Consider the following 13743-nt stretch of genomic DNA (forward strand, 5'->3'; position numbering starts at 1 on the left):
CCCGGTCACACACAACACATGAATCTTTACTCTGTTCAACAATGGATACATTCCAAACCTCTACTGCCTCTCTGAAGGTCACCATTGTGTCAGTAAATGCACACTGTTGAGCATACATTACCATACATGTTCCTATCAGCTGTGTGCTAGCTAGACAACACAAGGCTCATATGCATGGACAGCATTTATGACAAGACACACACCACCGTCACATAGACTGAGAGCGGCAAGGAAGCAGTAAACTGTCTCCAGAGCTGTTCTCCCCCTATCCTAATAAACTGCTTTTCACATCTCATAATTAGCTGGGGCATTTATCTCTCGATCTTGTCATTATTTGCTTATCGGCACATTGTGTAATTATGGGGGTACCCGACGATATTTCAGACAGCGTGTCTTTGTTTTAGTCAAATTGCCATTAATCCCCGCATGTGTCCCGAAGGGCACCCTATACCCTTCGTAGTGCACTACTTTTAACCGGAGACTTACGGGCCCTGGTCAAAAGAAGTGCACTGTAAGGGTGATAGGACGCCATTTGGCACGGATCCCCTGGGTGCGCACGGCGGTAGCGCCCAGCAAGTGGGCCCTCGTTGATATGTCTGCCACGTTTGATGCCCGAGCGCAGTTACACACTTTAATTAAAAGAGGAGGAATTAAGAGAACATGGAGGGGGAGAGAGAGAGAGAGAGAGAGAGGAGAGAGGAGAGAGATGAGTGATTTTTCAGGATCCATGACATGAATGGAGAGGAGGCCGAATACCGGGGGTGGTGTGTGGTGTGTGTGTGTGTGTGTGTGTGTGTGTGTGTGTGTGTGTACACTGAGATGCTGTGCTTGGTAGACAGAATGGGGCTTGGTAACAACTGCCATTTTGGAGCTGCGTTCCAGGTCACTGGAAGGTTCTAAAAGTTCCAGACTAGTTCTGAGGGGTTCTAAAATGTTTGGAGACATCAAAATAACCACTACCACTGGGTTGACCACCTCTTCCGATTACCCATTAGTGTAGTCATTCATGTGGTCAATCCACAACTGCTGTGTGACCACAAAACATTCCCTGTGCATCAGATGCCATTAGAAATCCTCAGTGTTCCACTTCCAATGGGACAACCCTGATGTCTCTTTTCTTTCAGCCACGTGAACGTAGCTTGAGGGAGGATTGTTTTTGCAACACACACCTCCAGTCAGACAGGCCGCAGCTATACTTGCAGTGTAACCCGGCACCCCAGACGCCACGCCACACCGCCTGCCAAGTCTTCACCCGCCTAGCCGCAGGGCCCATCCCTCCACACACACATACACACATGGAGATACCAACGCACCCACGCACACAGACAGGCACACGGGCACACACGCATACACACACACACACTTCGAGACTCATACACACACACACTTCGAGACTCATACACACACACACGTACACACAACGTAAGCACACACACACACTCCGGGGAGGAGTCGAGTCGGCAGAGCTCCTTAACTCCAACAATGGGCCTTTTGTGGCTCTCCGCGCCAAAGACTGGGGGCCGTCAGAACCTGAGCTCATCGCTCACACACACACACACACATACACTCTCAGTACACGCTTCTAGCACTCGTCCTCCCGCTTGTCTTTCTTATTTGTGTTGACGAACAGTCTTGTGTTGTTGTTTTTTTTCTTCAGGGCAGGTGATGTCAGTTAGAGAAAGGGATAGGGAGAGGTAATGAGAGGGGGTGGGGGGGTATGGAAGTGTGGAGGGGGATGGTTTGCTATGTCAGGCTTATTGTTCTAGATGTAAACAGTGGAGGGGGGGGGGGGGGGGGAAGTGGAGGAATTGCACCGTGTTTCTGGATCTCTCCAGCAGGAGGCTAAGCCTCGCCTGTCTGAAGCCCATAGGAAGTAGACATTGTGTGGGGTAGTGATTTATTGCGCTCCCCCTGAGCTGGCTCTCTGCCTCCAGGCTCAGGTTACAATGCAAAATGGCCTATTGTTGTGGAGAAGTACCGTCACCTGAGCAACCTGATCACATACACAGGCTCACACGAGAACAAACGTGCACACACACACACACACACACACACACACACACACACACACACACACACACACACACACACACACACACACACACACACACACACACACACACACACACACACACACACACACACACTTCAAATGAAAGACGGACAATAGAACGATAATATCTCAAAAACTCTACCCAGACAATACCTAGAAATCAAGACTCCACAATGACTAGCTATGTGTGTAGACTTGCAGCTGTCCATAGAGACACGAGAATCACACTCACACACTCATGGTCGGGTGGTTGAAGCACAGCAGCGCAGCACTTCTCTGGCTACTAGCACCTCGCCGGGAGAAGAGGAGAGGAGGGGCTCTGCTAAGAGTAGCCACGGCTTCCCCCACGGAGATGGAGGAGAGATGAACAGTGCTTCACAGTCAAGTGATGCTCACACCCATCGATTGGTAAAACCTTGCAGCAAACTGCTTCATCGAGCGCAGGTGGAGTGGAAACCGTTAATCGCTAGCTAGCGGCTAACGCTCACATTTCACTTTGTTTCAGATTTGTCCTTGAGTAGCTCCAGGAAGGTTTTTCTTGTATTAGGACGGTATTGGCAACTCGTTTCACAAAATATGCTTGTATTATGTTTTATTGGGATAGGAGCGCAAATTGCTAGCTCATTGACATATTTGGGCTACCAGTCTGACTCACACTGTAACAACATGAGCACTAACCGCTAACACTAACATTGCGCTGACTTCAACTGTCCTATACGTATATGTTTTCACTGGCTACACAATAGCCTAACCCTGACTTAGAAAGAGTCCAAATGGCCAGGCGTCTGAGAACCGTTAACATGCTAAATGCAAGATATCCAGGGTCCTGCCTGAGATGCTTTATCTTGGCCAGGTCGCAGTCGTAAATGAGAACATGTTCTCAACTGGCCTACCTGGTTAAATAAAGGTGAAATAAAAGAAAATATTATCGAGCTTTGTAAGCGTTGTAACCATCTCCAGAAGGCTCTTGTCCCTGTTTTTCACGCTGACGGACTAGAATCTATCACATACAGTATTAATAAAATCCAGAAACAAACACACACACTCAACAGCTGACCAATACAGACCGCTACTCCCCACATATTTCAGATATGTGTCTTTCTCCACTGGACCAAGTTTCACTCTCCCTGTCTCTCAACGCCTCCCATTCCCTCACACCACCTTGGAGAGCCAAGAGGGTCGCTGTGTTTCTGGGGTTTCTGCAGCAGTCAGTAGCAATCAGGGATGCTCTCTTTGACACGCAAAGCCTCCTAATCCAGCACTTCACCATGCATTATTGATGCTAACATGTTGGACTCGGTCTGGAGACGAGAATTATGGGTAAAGAGAAGAAGGGGAGGACCAAGTCAAAGCCGGCAGGGAGAGAGCAGGAGCCAAAGCACAGCGTGGAAATACATTCAAGCATGTACACACACACACACACACACAAATGGAGATGTACACACACACACACACACACACACACACACACACACACACACACACACACACACACACCACACACACACACACACAAATGGAGATGTACACACACACACACACACACACACACACACACACACACACACACACACACACACACACACACACACACAATCACTGTGAAAAGATGTGAAATAACATTAATGAGACAAAACAACATCTCTCCGCCCGAGGGGCCAGAAAAACATGTCTCTCCAAGATGAGCGGATCTTGCATCAGGTTACCGTGCACAGCACACACGTACACACACACACGGCCTTAACCACCGATAACCAACTCACGGGGAGACAGCTACTTTTGATGTGTACGGCTTGAAATAACACATTTCTTTGGCCTTTTGTCCTGAATAAAGTTCAATGTCGGTGCTAGTTTAGCTCCCCCCGTGGAAAATGTTGTTCCAGCGCAGCATCCATATCCATCCATGATCCCCCCCCCTTGCGCAACAGGATGCTAGCTTAGCTGAGCTGGTTCAAAGCGACGCCACCGAGTGATTATGAAACAGCCCAGGGGCTGTTGATTCTCCAGGGACTACTGCAGACAGGGCAACAGGGTGGGGTGTGGGGGTGTGTGTGCGGTGTGCAGGACAACCACCCTTCTTAGACTGGGACAGTGCGGGCGAAGATAAGGGTAGCAGGGAGAGAGAGAGAGAGAGAGAGAGAGAGAGAGAGAAAGAAAGAAAGAACTGGGTAACAAAGAGTGTAGTTGTGTGTATGTTGTTCACTTGAGCAGAAGATGGACCTGCCATAATGGGGACTCTGAGAGGCTCTGAGATGGGTCTACATCAGCAACTCACTCTGTGGAGGCCAAGATAATACGAGTGTGTGTGTGTGTGTGTTTGGTTGAGTGGTGGTGGCGTCTTGGGTGAGTTTACTGTATGGTCAGGATGGGGGTAGTAGGAGACGCGGAGCAGTGTGTGGGGCTCTGAGAAAAATACTTGATTGTGTGTTCAGACCTTTGAATGGGACAGAAAAGAAGAACTCAAGAGTCGAGACTAGACTACCATATGAATGCCACTCTATCAAGGCAAACACAAGCATCCTGGATAAGACAGCAACAGCTAATTCCCCATTGTCAGCCAGAGAAAGGGGCTATATAACCATTAAGTGAAGTGATGCAAATAAATGCAATGAGGCACGGAGGAAGACCTTGTTGATTGGACCGAATGGGACGTAATGTCTGACAGGGCCACTTAACAACACAGTATCAAGAGCTATATAGGCTCATCTAATGAATAGCACAAAATGATGTCTGATTTTGTCTGATTAAAAGACAAAGGATATCTATTTAATGATTTTTTTTTTTAAACAGTTCCTAGGCTCTTCGAAATAGTCTGGAGATAAAATAACCAATTGAAACTGGATTGATGCTTTTTAAACTTCTCTGACTATAGGGATAATTCTCAGCAAGTGTAACACTCCACTCTTTTTGTACAGCCTTCCCTAAAGTCTAGTGTGTGCTCATCCCTATTTATGTTAACAATGAAAATATCACCTTTAATTTGACCATTATTTAACCAGGTAAGTTGACTGAGAACACGTTCTCATTTAGAGCAACAACCTGGGGAATAGTTACAGGGGAGAGGAATGAGCCATTTGTAAAGCTGGGGATGATTAGGTGACCATGATGGTATGCTGGACAGATTGGGAATTTAGCCAGGACACCAGGGTTAACACCCCTACAATAAGTGCCATGGGATCTTTAATGACCTCAGAGAGTCAGGACACCCATTTAACATCCCATCCGAAAGACGGCACCCTACGCAGGACAGTGTCACTGCCCTGGGGCATTTGGGATGGGTTTTTTTAGACCAGAGGAAAGACTGCCTCCTACTGGCCCTCCAACACCACTTCCAGCAGCATCTGGTCTCCCATCCAGGGACTGACCAGGACCAACCCTGCTTAGCTTCAGAAGCAAGCCAGCAGTGGGATGCAGGGTGGTATGCTAAGTGTGTGAGCTTCACACGCCACTGCTATTTCGCTAGCATTTAGCTCAGGAGTCTTTATTTGATTCATGCAGACCATAGCATAGATCATCTTTAGCTGTAGTAAAGCTTGAGGCTGCCGCAGACAAATATCTGTTTTGAAGACTAGAAATGCTACACTTCCCACTGGGGAACAGACGTCGATTCAACGTCTCGTCCACGTTGGTTCAGCGTAATTTCATTGAAATGATGTGGAAACAACGTAGATTCAACCGGTCTGTGCCCAGTGAGTTACTGCTTCCAGGTATCAAAGCTCTCCTCTCTCTCTTGTTCCTCTCTTTTTCTCCTCCTGTCGTAACTCATTTGCTCTCCATCCATCATTCTGGACTAATTCCTCGTACTGTGCACTGTGCAGTGTTCATAAACATAGCGTACCTCTTCAAAACAGGCCAGTATTCGCGTTTTGGTCATTGAGCAGATGCTCTTATCCAGAGCGACGGATCATAATAAGAAGCATAAGGATAGGTGTGTTTCATATGCGCCTGCACACGCACGTGTGTGGCTCAGCTAAAAATCCCATCAGGCTCATCCTCCTTCATCCCCCCTCTGTTTTCCCTTTTCCCTCTCTCTCCCTCTCTCCCTCCCTCCCTCCCTCCCTCCCTCCCTCCCTCCCTCCCTCCCTCCCTCCCTCCCTCATAAGCATGCATGCTTAAGAAGTGTGCTTTCATTCCAGATGTTAAGTGGGAATCGTATTAATGTGCATTGGATCACTGTAAACGCCAGTGCCTATGTGTCTGTCTATCCCCCCTTCCTTCTCTCCCTCCTTCCTCACTGTCTCCTACTCCCCCCCATCCCTCATCCTTCCATCACAGCTAAACCTGCACATTATGAAGGCCCTTCTCAGACTATTAACCCTCGATGCTCCACACACCACCCAGTGTCGCCAATTCCAGTACAGACAGCAAAACAACCACGACGTGGATTGACTGAAATTGACATAATACCTTCACGGAAATGTCTCCTACAAGCCCACTGTCTTGTTGTGGCTTAGTGCCGACACTACAGCTATAGAGTTGTATTGGCTCGTATCCTTGTGCTGTGCTGTAGCGTTAGCCACTGGCGCTAACGTGTGACCCATCTGCCGCACAATAGCCATTGACAATAGCCATTGGAACCCTGGGTGGACGAAGGTCCTTCACATATGTAGGGTGCTACAGACTGACTCTAGTGACCTCATTAAAAGATACCATATAACCTTGCCTGACAACAACCCTCTTTCTCGGAGGAGCTTTCCCATGAGCCTTTGCTCTTGTGTCAGGTCTCTCCAAAGAAGTGGCATTCAGACAGCGGGGAGCGCTGGTTGACACCTCAGCGCCACTGCCGAGCCAACCTCCAAGCAGCTCCTGGGGCCTTGGGCTTTCATCGGGAGTTAGGGCTTTTCTGCTTTGATTTTGCCTGTTGCCACAGCCAGACGAAAGAGGTTCACTGTTGCTGAGACTATAAAAACACTTCCCCTCAGAGTGAATGAGGACACAAAATGGCTGACAGTTGCTCGTAGTTCCAAATGCTTAAACCTGCATTTTGATATGCCAGAAGGTGGATAGAAGTCTAATTTCTGTCATACAGGCTTTGCTTAGATGACTAAAAACGCAGGTATATATGACATAGAGTTGTTATATTCCTGAGTAAAGTGGTAGAACTGCTTTTGCTGCCCTCTTAACTTAACCTCAGTGAGGTTGAGCACACAAGGTCTGCAAGAGTGACAGCGTGGAATTGGGCAGAGCTGACCCCTAAATGTAGGCATTATTACTGCCCACTTTGTCTACGACAGAGGGCACACTATCTGTCTCTCTGACTGACCCTGCTATGACAGGCTGGTTTGGCAGCAGAGAGAGGGAGAGGGAGAGGGGGGGGGAAGGGAGGAGAGAGGGAGAGAGAGAGAGATAGGGAGGGAGAGAGAGAGGGTGAGACACCGACACCAAGAGAAAATCCTTACTTCGCCTGTTCTGCTTTCTCCTCACCAGTCGCCCTACCCTACAAGCATCACAAAGGGCAGAGGTCACCGTCCAGCTCTTACGCGCATCACCTGGGCGGGCAGCGGAACGAGGAAGGACACATTATAGAAGGGTAACATTTAATTACAACACACTGCAGCGGTCATGGCAGGAGGCAGGGGATACAGAGACACCTTAGTCCTTAACAAAAGGGGTAACGTCAAGCACCGGCAACCTGCCAAGACTGACAGACAGACATAAGAATGACTCTCAAAGTGATAGCCGCCCAGAGAGAAAACGAGACTTAGAGGGCAACGGGACTGTTAGGGATGGAGGTGGAGATGGAGGGAAGGAGATGGAAGGAGAGAAGGAAGACACAACGAGATTATGGTAAGCAGGTGAGACGGAGGGGAAATTGGCCTGAGAGAGAAACTAGAAAGAATCTCACACAGGGGTTGCGCCCCCCATCTGTGTGCTCCAAAGCTTCCTGGGGGCTCACGGGACCTTCCTTGATTTGAGGGGTAAAAAAAAATGTCTGTGATTGTATATACTTCTCTATAACGACACAGAAATCCGTGATGCTTTAGGCTAGAAAGAATCTGTAAAATGCCAGAGAAAGACACTACGCTGATTGGGGATATCTTTGTCTCTATGACATTCAGAAGCTGAGCTACAACATTCTAAAGTCGACATGTCAAAGAAATTGGACTTTGCTTGGGAAGTAATCTTTTACAATGTGTGACTCTGTCGCTATCAATTGATCTATTCACTTTTTGTAAAAGATTGATATCGGGTCCTTATCCATTATTATTATTATTATTATCATCATGATTAAATAGCCTGCCGAAAAGATGTCATGAGTTTTGTTAAGTTAAGGATCCAACCCTTTTTTTAAATTTTCGCCTAAAATGACATACTCAAATCTAACTGCCTGTAGCTCAGGACCTGAAGCAAGAATATGCATATTCTTGATTCCACTTGAACGGAAACACTTTGAAGTTTGTGGAAATGTAAAATTAATGTAGGAGAATATAACACATTAGATCTGGTAAAAGATAATACAAACCAAAAAGATGCTTTTTTGTTTCAAATGCAACACAAAGACCATAATGTAATTATTTTAGCCCAGGCACAATTTAGATTTTGGCCACTAGATGGCAGCAGTGTACGTGCAAAGTTTTAGACTGATCAAATGAATCATTGCATATCTGTTCAAAATGTTGTATCAAGACTGCCCAAATGTGCCTATTTGAATTATTAATACATTGTCAAGTTCATAATGGTGCACTCTCCTCATGTTATTATTTCACTGTAATGCAGTTAGATTAACAATAATTTAAGTTTCCTGCCCATATCAGACAGATGTCTATGTCCTGGGATTTTTTTGTTTGTAACTTACAACCTCATGCTAATCACATTAGCCTACGTTAGCTAAATCGTCCCGCGGGGGGATCGATCCCGTAGAGGTTAAACTATGTAGAACTGAAGGAAATGAGCTTCAAAACAACTACATTTTTGTAGGTCCCTCATATTAAACAAAATCAAGTAGGTTTCAAATGTTAAAAAAAGGGAAACTGGCAGAAAAATTAGGGAACCACTGAATTAGAATACTCCAAATAATGGTATTGTGATAGGGGTCGCTTGATATGTATAAATAAATCCTGGTGTGTGTGTGTGTGTGTGTGTGCGAGCGAGCGAGCGAGCGTGTGTACGTACAGTATGTGTCGGTGTGTGTGTGGGTGTGTATGTGCATACATGTTTATGTATGTGATCGTGTGTGTGTATGTTTGTGTGTGAGATTTATCCTATCACAGGGACACAAATACTGTGGCAGTCACTATAACTGACAGTTACAGCGGCATCCCTGCTTTCCTGGTTCATTAGTATTCCGGCCCAGCTTTGGCCCTCTTTATTCACCGCTAGGTGTAACCGGGTCCTGGGATGGCAGTGTGTCAGCCGGGCCCGACCCGAGTGGGGACGTATCGAGCTATGTGTCTGGTCCAGGTGTCAAGGCCACCCATCCATTTACAGGCAGAACCGAGGAAAGCAAAAATGTAGCGAATTGCACGGTCTATCAGTGAATACAGATGCATGTGTCATTACTATTACAGTCATTGTGGGTTCAAATACTATTTGACATTTTTCAAGTACTTTTTTTTTCTCCAGGCTGCCAAGAGTGCCAGATGGGTGGGCATTTGCAGTTATGGGACTATTCTATTGGTCCATTAGTCAGGCAAGCTCAATCAAATACAGACGGAATAAGTTCAAATAGTATTTGAGTCCAGGTCTGTCTTTGTACACCACTGAATCAACTAAAGGATTTAATTATATTTTCCTGAATGGGGCCAGGGTTCTATGAGAGAGGGTAATGTGAGTGTAATGTTTACTGTTCATTTTTGTATTTTATCTACTTCACTTGCTTTGGTATTGTTAACATATGTTTCCCATGCCAATAAAGCCCCTTGAATTGAATTGAATTGAGAGAGAGAGAGAACTATTTAAATACTAGTTAATCAAGGACATCCATCTCTTCGAAGTTCAAAATTAATTGAAAGAAATAAACCTGCTAATTTGTCAGCAATTTGGGTCAAATCATCAGCGATTTGCTTGAGCACCACTTAGTAACCTAGATAGGGGAAGATTATCAAGGAGGTCCTTTACACAGCAGAAACTCATATCAGAGTAACACAGTAAATACGTGTTAGGATATAAATACAATTACATGTATGTCTTATGAGGTAAGGCCAACGTCAATTTCCTATCTGTGTGTGGACAATAAAGTGTTCCTTCTCTATACTGTAATACTTTATTCTATTCTATTATACTCTACAGCATCAATATTTTAGGATTGTACAAAAGCCACTTGCCATTTCCATTCAATGCCTGTGCGTGCTAGCGGCAGAGAGATTTGAAACTGAGAGACTCAACACATGCAATTACTTCCTTTAAAGATATTCTCTGGTACGTTTGAATACTTTTTAGAGGGTTGTTCTGAAAGTAGCGCCCACCAGCCAAAAGTGGTTCCCGAAAATGGTGTACTACCTCACAAATGTGCAGATATGTGCACCACGTCATTGCTCTCTCTCACGCTCTACTGTGTGTGCGTCTTGCTAGCTGTCACTCAAATGGCGAGGGGCTGAAGTTCATTGGTTGAAACTCTAATTACTAAGGGGCTGGCCCAAGTTGGGGTAAATGTAGGGAAAATGGTGCCACACATCTTCCAGAAAACATTTGCTTTCAAACTAGGGATTTCGTGGATAATTCTGGTAAAACAGTAATTCTGGTCATAAGATTATGCATGTATGAACAACACATTGACACATCTAGCCACAAACTGGAAGGTTTAAAAAAACACTTACTATTCACCAAAGTACCGGAGCATGTCTTTAACACTCATGAGGAAGACTTGGACCAACGTCAACGGGAGCGTGACAAATTCTCCAGTACTAGTTAGGCTATTCCCAGGAAGTAATTGTTTGTTGATACTCTCGGTTTCAAATCTCTCTTGCATTGCACGCAATGGCTTGATATGGCCTGATAATAGCATGATAGGGAGACAGCGTGATAATAGGCATTGGCTATTAACAGCAGCAACTGTTATGGCAATGAATAGTGCTTAGAGTTGTATACAGACAGACAACACAGACTACATCCCAAATGGAATGGTACCATGTTCCCTATATAGTGCACTACTATCGACCAGGGCCCATAGGGCCTGTAGGGCTCTGGTTAAAAGTAGTGCACTATATAAGGAACGGGGCGCCATTTGGGACTCACCCACAGCCTAATTTGAGGTGTCAGCTGAAGGGTAGTTAGAGGGGGGTAGTCCTCGTGTCTCCTGCCTCCAGCGAGGCTCTATAAAAGAGCAGAGACAGATGGTCAGGTTAGGCTGGTGGCTGCCTGTCACCTTCTTCTCCTCTATTTCCTCCCACCATTCCAGGAAAACAACTGATCTGGGCCTCCCTCGTCCGCAGCTGCAGTCAAACCAAGGGGAACCTTCACTTGTAGCATTTAGCTGACTATATATCCCTGGATATCTTCTCTTTCTAAATTGTTGATGAAATCTAAAATGGCTGACACGGAGAGTCCGGAATATACAAGTAGGGCGATTTCTGGAAAGTTCGGATTCTGAACTAGCATTGGTAGAGCGAATGAAAGAGAGTAGCATGACCCGAGTGTAACTTGGCTTGTGGCGATGCCAGGGAGGGCGGGGGGAGGGAAGTTCAGGGGTTCAGGGGTTGGGCGGCCATGGCATTGCCTGGGTTAATGAATTCCTACATAACAAGGGAGGGAGAGATGTGGGGAAACACAGGCTATGTTGTCCAGTGTTCCTCCTCCTCTGTCGTAAAGGGCGGTGGTGCCGAGGCTGGCTGGAGAGGCAGACACAAGGTTATTGTTGGAGCCCAGGGCCACGTGGGTAAGGAGCCATGAAGACCGCCAGTGTTCCCCACAATGTCGCCCAGGGTCGAAAACCAAACACTGTCACAAATATGCGCACACACACACAGGCACATATGCACATGAACACATACACACACACAGTAGTGAAGTCATAAAACCATGCAGGCATGAACATGTCCACACACACATACACACCCACGTGCATACCTGCACATGCACACCAATTAGTGTAGACACACACACACACACACACACACACACACACACACACACACACACACACACACACACACACACACACACACACACACACACACACACACACACACCACCCCTAGTTGTAACTCTCAAAGTCACAGTTCATTCTCTTCTCCCCTGAGACCCCCCTCCACCTTCCCTAACCTCCCCTCAGCCTCAAACCTCCTTGGTTTCTCTGTTGCCAACTGAGAGGTTTCAGAGAGGGGTCAGAGTTGAGGGGTCAAGCAGCTGGTAAAGCTCTTAAATGGTTATTTTTTTATACTACACAGCATTCCTTCACAGCATGGGCCAACACATTCCATTCCTGCCTCGTTTAGGCCCAAAGGACAGGGCTTGGAAAGGAAATATCACAAGGATGTTTGGATTTTTTTTGGGGGGTAGGAAAATATCGGAAGACACTGGTGAGGTGCGGTATAACACTGCTTTTAGAAAAAGCATTTCGGAACCCCATGCCTTGCTCATAAATAAGCTCTCTGGCGTTGCCACTTTGCACTTTGCCAATACTGCGATAGCCAGCCTTTCTACTGGGAAAGTGAGATTGTTGCTGCGCCATGGTGAGAGCTGTAATGCACCAGACAATAGTTAGAGAGGGACAGAAAAAGAGAGAGGGAGAGAAAGAGGAGTAGAGAAAAAGAGAAAGGGCAAAAACTGGTTGAATCAATGTTTTTTCCACGTCATTTCAACCCAAAAATGTCATGTGATGACGTTGAATCAATGTGGAAAACCGATTGGATTTTTTAAAAGTTATCAACATATGGGAATTTTCGGCTTTTTTTCACCCAACTTTTCACCTAAATCCAATGATATGGTGAAATGTGTTGTTGATTTCATGTTCATTTCACATTAATTGACAACTCAACCAAATGTAAATCAGTTGTAAATCAAATGTAAAACAAATATAAATCAACAGTGCCTAGTGGGGAGAGAGACAGAGCAATTGAGGAGACTTCTAAAATCCCTTTATCTTAACACTCATTCATTTTAACTGAAGACGGGTGTACGCTACATGATTTTGGCCCCAATTTAGCTGTCCAATACAAGTTTTTAGATCGGAGAAGCAATCTGAGGGCTACCGATTTCGTCTTTGAGCAAACCCAGACGTCCTGATGTTTGATTTTAGCGGCACAAGATCTGCAATGCTCATGTAGTGTGAGATGTGCAACAACAGGTTTTGGGAACGGAGGTCAGCAATAACCAATGAGAGCTCGCCAAAGAAGAAGCCAGTGAGATGACAACGTTGTTTTGCATCAACCCAGAATGTATAGACTCTCGAGCAGGAGCGATGACTACTACTAATATGCGTTTGAACTCGCCTTTAACCAAAGCCAAAGTGTCAAATCGTTACAGCTCTGAAGTTCACAAGCAATGTTATTCAATTCAAAATGTTGGCTAGATATTTCAACGTGAACGTCTGACAGAAAACATTTGAGGTTGCTTTGAGCCACAGCTCGTTGTAGTTACTTTAAATGGAATCACATCATTGTTTTCGCGAGACAGCGTGGTATCAAGAATCCTCACGACCAGGTGAAGAATCTTCTAGTGTGTCCCAGACGAGGTCTACATTCTTTAGTGTACGTACCACTACGCTGGCAAGACAAAAAAAACCACAGAAAATACAGTCTTTTAATGTGAGA

General features: G+C 45.8%; 1 protein-coding gene across 15 annotated transcripts in view; it reads right to left on the bottom strand.

Annotated features, from left to right (window-relative positions):
* Positions 1-13743, bottom strand: part of LOC106613507 (receptor-type tyrosine-protein phosphatase S) — a 283006-nt gene that overhangs the window by 155000 nt on the left and 114263 nt on the right. Inside the window, exon 2 of one of the 15 annotated variants that reach the window (XM_082956708.1) lies at positions 11228-11305. The exons of the other annotated variants lie outside the window; for them this stretch is intronic. The gene's annotated coding sequence lies outside the window, so the exon portion shown is untranslated. The remainder of the gene's footprint in view (positions 1-11227; positions 11306-13743) is intronic. 15 annotated transcript variants of the gene reach the window in all.

The sequence above is a fragment of the Salmo salar genome, chromosome 10, assembly GCF_965601325.2.
Source record: "Salmo salar chromosome 10, fSalSal1, whole genome shotgun sequence".
NCBI classification, from domain to species: domain Eukaryota; kingdom Metazoa; phylum Chordata; class Actinopteri; order Salmoniformes; family Salmonidae; genus Salmo; species Salmo salar.